Here is an 8635-nt window from a genome sequence, read left to right as displayed (position 1 = left end):
AACATGACTGTACCTATTAAAAACATAAATTATGTGTTATCTATTATTCATGTAAGTAGTATGATTATGGTATGCTTCCGTTGTGCATATAATTTTCCAAAAATTGGAATCAGAGCCATACTTACATCCTTATAGATAACCTAAAATATATGTATGTACAATTGTATGTATGATTCATGATTGGTAAATATATTTTTATCGTGAAAAGAACGAACCAGATAAAACTTGAAGTTTGTTTATTTGTTGGCTAAAGTACATATGTTCTTAAATTGTGAGAAGATCAAGAGGGCAAAACATGTTGGCAACAATTTTTCACATTCATGTGGGAACGGACAACAACAACAAACACTTGTCCTAATGATTATTCGAAGTCCTTTATTTTTAAATTAATGAAATCCAAACTGAAAAGTTTTCATCAGTTAAAAGAAAAGTTAAAGTTCAATGGATTTTTTTATTTAATAAATGAAAGTAAGAACTTCTGCACATGTAATTAATTTTTTTTAATCGGCGGCTAGTTGCACTTTTTAGGGTTGTTTCTTATTAATCCATAAAATTTGCAAAGCTTGATAAGAAAGGGAATCATAGAGGTTGTTGATGAACAAATTACCATTGAACCGATTGTGAAATATTTTTTAACTTTATGATATTTGTTCTTGATTGATTGTTGATTCCAAAGCTCAAAAAGTGGCGGTGGCAGTCACTATTCAGGTCAATTGGATTTTTTTTTCTTTTTGTTCAGTAATTATTTGAGCATGTTATTCATTACATATATATATATATATATATCCACTTGTATAAATTAAGAATTTTTTGGTTAATAGTTATCACTTAAGGGATTTATTTATTTGAAATCGTTGAAAATTCTTTAAACTTTATACATGTGATAATATATTTTGTAATAGATGAATTGAGAATTATGATTAATAAATAGGATTCACTAAAATGATCTATGCATTTGAGTCAGTAGAACATCCTCAATTCATCAAGTATAAATTATTCTAAGTGAATATTAGTGGTAAATATTTATTTACGTAAATGGTGATTTACCTTAAAATACTAGTAATGCTTAATTAATTAATGAGAAGAGATATCGAGATTTTCACTCAAAAGAGAGGAACATAATATCTTTGATTCTCAAGTGTATTAATTTAGAGAATAATTTGTTAACGGAAGGACACAACATATGTTTCATGCTCATGAGATAATTCTAAAAAGAGAATGAAAATTTCAATCATGTTATTTTAATTTTTTTAACTATGTCTAAAACGATTGTTTTTCAAATTTCTTCATAGTTTAGGTGATCATGAATTTTCTGATCTCTGATTTACTTGAAATTTGATGGTTCCATCGAAAATTATTTACATGGGTTTTAGGTAGTTTGCCGGATTAAAATTTGATCTTAATATGATAAAGTCATATTGTTTTAATTCCTAAAGATACTTAAACCACTTGAATTTAAATTTGGTCATACCTTTGGATAAATTTGGATACAACATTATTTTTGTCCTAAAACTAGATAAATTTTGGATACAAAATTTTTTTGTCACAAAAATATTTATTGATTCATTAGTGACAAATCATTTTTGTCCTAAAATTAGTTAAATTTTAGATATGAAAAACTTTGTCAGAAAAATATATTGACACATAGGTGAGGAACTAGAATTTGTAGTTAATCATAGTAAACTTTAACCACAAAATTTTATATTCAATTGTGACTGTAATTTTTGTCACTAATAGTTCAAACAATTAATGACAATTGTATTATTGTCTCTATTTAACCTACAATTTAGTTACAAAAAAAATCGTCACAAAAAAATATATGTTCAAATGGCTACAACCTAAATTTTCAAGTGGAATAGTGCAATTATGGACTACTAGAAAAGATTCACAATTATAAATTATAAGATCATTAATTTTAAACAACTTTTTAACCAACACAAAAATATTTTAGAGAAAGATTATATTCTATGCACCACACAAGCATAATATTTTTTCTAAAATACTAGACCATATTGCAGTGCAACAAGCGATAGAGAATATATCTCATAACAACAAAAAATCAAATGTTAAAACACCGTTAAGATAATTTGAATTTTAAAAAAATACAAATAAAGAATTTCAAAACTATCAAGTGTCTCAACAAATTTTCAAATATCTTGTCATTTACACGTCAAGCAAAAGGACTCAATGAAAAGGTGTATATCAAGATCCGTTGGAACAATTGCAGTTAATAAAAGTCATATGCATAATTATAAGTTGTATTACAATAAAATAAAAACGAAAACCATTAATTTTTATAATGCACTAAAAAGGTATGTGAATAGTAACACCTAGAACTTATTGTTACGATAGTTTGTAGAACTCCCACAATAAGTATAGCCACAATCAATTTGTGACATTTAGCAATTGTTATAATTAACATATATACGTCATAATTTTTTTAAAAAAAAAACTATTAACAATAAAATTTCACCATATTTTAACAAGTGTATCATCCCAAAACATTATTTTTAGTCTTACAAACTAAATTCAAACACAATATTCACTCCAACAATTCCAATATTTATTAAACCGCATAATCACATTGTCATAATATCTAATCCAATTATAAAATATTTTAATGATTTCCTTAAGATTACTACACACAAATGATCTTCTTGTGTCCATGGATGATATGCATTCATTAGTTGCATCACTTGTGTTACAATTCAATTTAGGATCATGACCGATGTTAAATGGTGGGATGCTAAAGGCAAGGCTTAATGAAATTTACATAAAATTGGACAAAGTTTCCCCTATTTTGGGCCTACAGAAAAAAAACTCATGTCTCAAAAATCAATAACATATCCAACCAATATCGCCAAAAAAAGCCATAACATGCATCAACAATATAATAATACTAAATCCATCTCCAAATACGAAAAGAAGTCTAATACTATCTCAAGTTTCCAATAATGAAAAATTACCCATGACACTAGTGAAATGATTAACAAAGCGAGTCTAAGAGTTCAAAAGAAAAGGGCGGTAGTAAATAAATAACTTCTTGTCCACACAAAGCAATGCCGATGCACTATAGATTTGTCAACCCATACACTATAGCTAAAGTCTTGTCAACATCACATGTGATCTGTGTAAGAAAAAAAAGTGGGGAGTAAATCACTATCTCAATGAGTAATAACATTTAACTACAACATTTTTAATAGACAAAAGTCGAAAACATGTTAGTATGATACTTAGAAGATGTTATGAAATAAATGTTACGCAAAGAGTAAAACAGTTCTCTCTCTCTCATGCTCTCGGTGCACGTTAGTCTGACTTGCGCCGACGTGAAATCTCCATGGGAAAGGTACGAGGATGAGGTAGAGGACGGGGTTAACCTCCGATGAAGCTAGTAGCAGCGTTTGGATTTCAATTGGAAGCTAAAAAGCATCGGCGACAAAGGTTGGCTTAACACCACCAGGATGCCCACTAGTGACAACGGAAGTTTCTGCAAAAATGGATCCACTAAGGACAAAAGATTGGCAATTGGATTTTGACGGGAAACTAGTGCAAAGAGCAAAACAAGTGTTTGAGCCAATGGAACAGCACCTAATCTCCCCAAGGAGTTGAACACCAGCAGGAAGGCAAATAGAGGTGCAACTGGGAAATAATATGGAGAGTTCCTCTAATTTGAGTGGGGTTTTCGAGGAAGGCGAGCTAAATACGACTAGGCGGTCCTATCCCAAAAGGAGCAGGGAAATGCTTAAATCTATGCAACAACAATTGAATGAGGGCTTAAATATGAGTAATGAAATGCAGAGTGGGCAAGTTTCAGGGGAAGGCAAATAACAGAAATGGGCAAATCTATTTACCAAAAATCGATTAGCGACACATGGTATGGCTCTTAATTATATGCCACCCTCGATTATTAATAGTGAAACAGTAGTTCATTTGGAGAAATCAGAAGTAGACCAGGAAACTGCAAAGTGGAGATATGCACTAGTGACATATGTGATGGGAGACCTCCCTGGGTATAACTTCATGAACAGGTATATTACTAAGAACTGGGGTAACATTGGTCAACCTGATTTATATCTGCATGAAGATGGGAACTATATTATCAAATTTCAAAACATGGAGGATATGCAGGAGGTATTGTATACTGGACCTCATACTATTAATAATAGGCCGATTATTTTGAAACTATGGTCTGCTGATTTTGATTTCACTAAGGGGTTCCTTACTAAAATACCATTATGGTTTAGTTTTCCCAATTTGCCTATAAATTGCTAGAGTTGCAACTCTCTCAACTGCATTGCTAGTGCTATTGGAAAACCTATATATGCCGATGAGTGTACCATCAAACAAACTACAATATCATATGCAAGGATGTTGATTGAGACAAATGTGACCAAACCTCTCCCAGAAGAAATTACAGTGCATGATCCTAATGGAAGACAGTTTGTGCAGGAAGTATGGTTTGATTGATGGCCTTAAAAGCATTCAAGAGTGGCTGTAGCAACATCAAGTTTTTGGATTCATCAAAAAAAGCTTACAACCACGAGGCAATGCATGTAGAAAAATGTCATATTCATCTGTTAGAAAGCCCCAAGTTAAAATCTAAACACAGTAAAATGAATTTAAACAAGGTAATAACATTAGATTAGTTAAATAATTCACTAAATTAGAGATAAGTAGCAACAAAAAGTGAGGCAAACCTGCAATTTCGTCTGCTTTGTTTGCAATCAGTCCAAAGATATGGACCCCTACACAGAAAGAGAACAACCTGAAGTTGTTAGAAAGGTAGAAAGGAGGGCTATTTCTAAAGTAAAATACTAATTTTGGGGAAAAATGATTTTTCTTTTGAATACATAAAAGAATAGTATGGAATGGCAAAATAACATAGAAACAAGATAAAATAATGAAATTTAAGTTATTGGTAAGCTACTCGACTTTAATCGCCTATGACCTTTAAGTACCATAAATAATTTTCAATAAAATGATTTTTCTTTTGTAGTGATAAGGTTGTTACATTGATAGTAGTCAAAGAAGAAATACATAAATTAGAAGTACTATTAATAAGTAATTGGCCTTACTCTTATGAGGTTACATCACAAGCCAATGTCGTCACCATCAAATGTGCTATCAACTTCATCATCATTGGTACTATTATTACCTTCATTCTCCTCATGATCACTGATGTACTCTATTATTGTGTCATTCTCTTGGTTACAGTCATCGTCATTGTAATCAATTTCAACTGCATGTTGTGTTTGAGCCTCCAATTCAATTACATTTGCATCCAAGGTAACCGAATCAATATCATCTCTATGTAGTTGACACAGTATTTCCACCGAATCATTGACAATATTATTTTCAAGTGAAATATCCTGATACACTTCATCATTTGCAATATGCAACTCATCACTTTCTGCCTCTGAATTTTCCTTCTCTGGCACATCATATTAGTGTCTATCTTGAAATTTGAGCACAATTTCCCCCCAATTTAGGGTCATCTATATAGAAAACTTGTTTCGCTTGAGTAGCTAGTACAAAAGAGTCTTGATCATACCAAAACCTTTTATCACAAATACTCGTAAAATTATTATCTTTTCGCATCTCTGTTTTTTTGCAAAGATCAAACCACTTGCATTTAAATAAGAGAACTTGATTTTCCTCAACATGCCATAACTCAAGGATGTCAACGATAATACCATAAAAGTCAATCACCTCATTTTCATGGTAGCTTGCAACTACTATACCACAGTTTTGACTTTTACGTAATTCATCGCATCGTTGAACATGATACCTGACACCATTTACAATACAACCAGTATGTGTTCTTCTACACACATCAAGTCCCATTGCCAAAGGATATAATTTCTGGATAGGCATTGACTTTTCCTTATTATATAATAGCATAATCTACAACAAAATTTATTGTGGTCAATTAATAAAGAAATAAGTAATAATTTAAGCACAATAACAAGAATATTTATCTTTAAATCACTTACTTTTCTTTTGAACCATAAGGAAATTGTTCTCAGTGTTTATCATTGATAATCACAATAGCTTGTTACAATAACTCCTCTATGCTATCTACATGTAATAAATTAATTAATTAAAAATAATTTAAAATATTAAAATATCAACCCAGATAAATATTAAAAGTACTTAGTGAAGAAAAGGTTCTACTTCTTCGCAATTATTAAACACATACCATCGAGCCATATCAAAATCTTTCTTTGGTATGACATCATATATTCCATCTCTAAATGGTCTAGAATTCTTTGAAAATATGTCTAGAACATGTTCATCTTTGTTGTTAGATCCATCATTATTTCGATATTAACGATTAAATCTAGTCTCAATATTAGTAAGATACATAGAACAAAATGTCAAACATTCATCAATAATATAGCCTTCTGCAATAGAACCTTCTGGACGTGCCTTGTTTCGTACATAATGCTTAAGCTTGCACAAGAACCTCTCAATTTTGTACATCCAACGATATTGTACTGGTCCCCCATACATAGCTTCTCGAGGTAAATGCATAGCCAAATGTGCCATGACATCAAAAAAAGCTGGCGGAAAGATCATCTCAAGCTTACATAATATAATAATTATATCCCTTTCAAGTTGTTCTAAGTCATCTTTTCTCAATGTCTTACAACATAATCGTTGGAAGAAATGACCTAACTCAATTAATGCTAAAGACACATCTTTATTTAGAAATCCACAAAGAGCAATAGGCAACACTCGTTGTAACAAAACATGATAGTCATGACTTTTGAGTCTAGTTATCTTACCATCATCAACACTTACACACCCTGAGATACTTGAAGCATAACCATCCGGAAATTTAACAGATTTTAAAATTTTTCCAAAACTCCTTTTTCTCTTTTTTTGACATAACATAACAAGCAACTGGCATTGTATAAGTGGAACCTTCATGTTGCAACCATAGTTCTTTTCTTATATTCATATCCTTAAGATCTTGTCTTGCTTTTATGTGTGTCCTTAGTTTTCCCATCAATATTTAATAATGTCCCCAAAATACTCTCACAAATATTTTTTTCTATGTGCATGACATCTAAATTATGCTGCAACTTCAAACTCTTCCAGTATGATAACTCAAATAAAATACTTCTTCTAACCCAATTCAACTCTTCATGACGATGTTTCTTTTTCTTATTATTTGAGTGTTTTCCTACTCTATAAGTACTTAATAAATCCAATTGAGGTAAGGCATCATCTCTTGAGAGCTCTTTTGGTTTTGATCTATTTTCTTTCTTACCATCAAATTTCTTGCTTCTTCTCTGTGAGTGACTAGGTTCAAGATGCCGACGGTGACCCATGTAACAAATTTTACTTCTTACCTTTTGTGAAAATGCATCTTTATTGTAAGTAGGACATGTCATGTTTCCCTTTGTGCTCCATCAAGATAAATTACCCAATTCATAGGAAAAAAATTATATATGGTCAGTAGTAGTTTATAACCTATACTATTAGATAGAACATGCAAAACAACAAGATTATCTACAATATGAGATGTATTAAATATCAAAATTGTGTCTTGAAAAGCAATCACTTTGAAGTAACATCTACAGAAGTAGCGCCCTCAGTCTGATATTAGGCAAGAGGTACTCAATGTGAAGCAATGCCCTCAGTTGAGTGTTAGACAACATGTTCCCAAAAGAGGTAGCACCCTCAATGAAACATTAGACAGGAGGTGCTTCACCATGAGCAGCACCCTCAGCCAAATACTAGAGGAGAGGTGCCCCGCATGGGGCAGAACCCACAGTTTAGTTGTAGGCAAGAGGTTCCCCAAACTCATGAGAAGAGTTTAACAAATTTCGCCAGGATGGGAGATGCTCCACAACTATAGACGTGCTAATAATGGAAGAGTCTGGATTATAGGAGACAACAACAGATACTAAGTTAAAATAAATTCAGGTCATACACAACTCATCCATTGCCACATACAAGGAATAAATATTAACATGGAATGTTTGCTCACAGTTATATATGGGTTTAACAATATAGAACAAAGGAAACCTTTATGGGATGCACTACAACAATTATCTCAAGGGATTAACAAACCTTTGCTACTCAGTGGAGCTTATACTCAGTGAACTTCCCTGGAAAGATGTATATTATTACCGGACTAACAAACAAAGTGAAGCTTATGCTCAGTGAACTCCCTAGAAAGGTATATATTATTTCTGGTCTAACAAACAACATGGTGCTAATATAATTTGTTATAGACTAAATAATCACTTTGGGAATTTCGAATGGATAATGCAATGGAGTCATATCAATTTTAATTATGATGTGTCACATATCTCAGATCATTCTCCAATGGTGGTAAGTGTTAACAATACAAAGTAAAAACTGGAAAAGTGAAGTTTCTTTGAAATTTTTCAATGTCCAGGACGAATATATAATCTTTATGGATATTGTACAAGAGAGCCGGAAAGTAAACAAAATTACAAACGAAATGAAGAATATATGGGAGAATCTGAAAGCTCTTAAAGGGCCCCTGAAACAGTTGAACAAAATTGAGTTCCTTGGTGTCACAATGAAGATTGAGCAAGCACAAGTGGAATTGGATGTTGTCCATCAAGGATAGAACAAATGGGAAGACATCACCTAG

At 31.9% G+C, this 8635-nt stretch overlaps 1 long non-coding RNA gene across 1 annotated transcript; it reads right to left on the bottom strand.

The window, feature by feature from the left end:
- Nucleotides 1–3015: 3015 nt before the first annotated feature.
- LOC125874742 (uncharacterized) lies at nt 3016–5325 on the bottom strand. Its single transcript, XR_007447300.1, has 3 exons — nt 5076–5325; nt 4698–4745; nt 3016–3127 (listed from the first exon to the last, which is right to left on the bottom strand). It is a non-coding gene; the product is annotated as an uncharacterized LOC125874742 (long non-coding RNA).
- Nucleotides 5326–8635: the final 3310 nt, after the last annotated feature.

This window comes from Solanum stenotomum, chromosome 8 (genome assembly GCF_019186545.1).
Source record: "Solanum stenotomum isolate F172 chromosome 8, ASM1918654v1, whole genome shotgun sequence".
Lineage (NCBI taxonomy): Eukaryota > Viridiplantae > Streptophyta > Magnoliopsida > Solanales > Solanaceae > Solanum > Solanum stenotomum.
The sequence above is the reverse complement of the archived record's forward strand: the minus strand, read 5'-3'. Positions and strand labels throughout refer to the sequence as shown.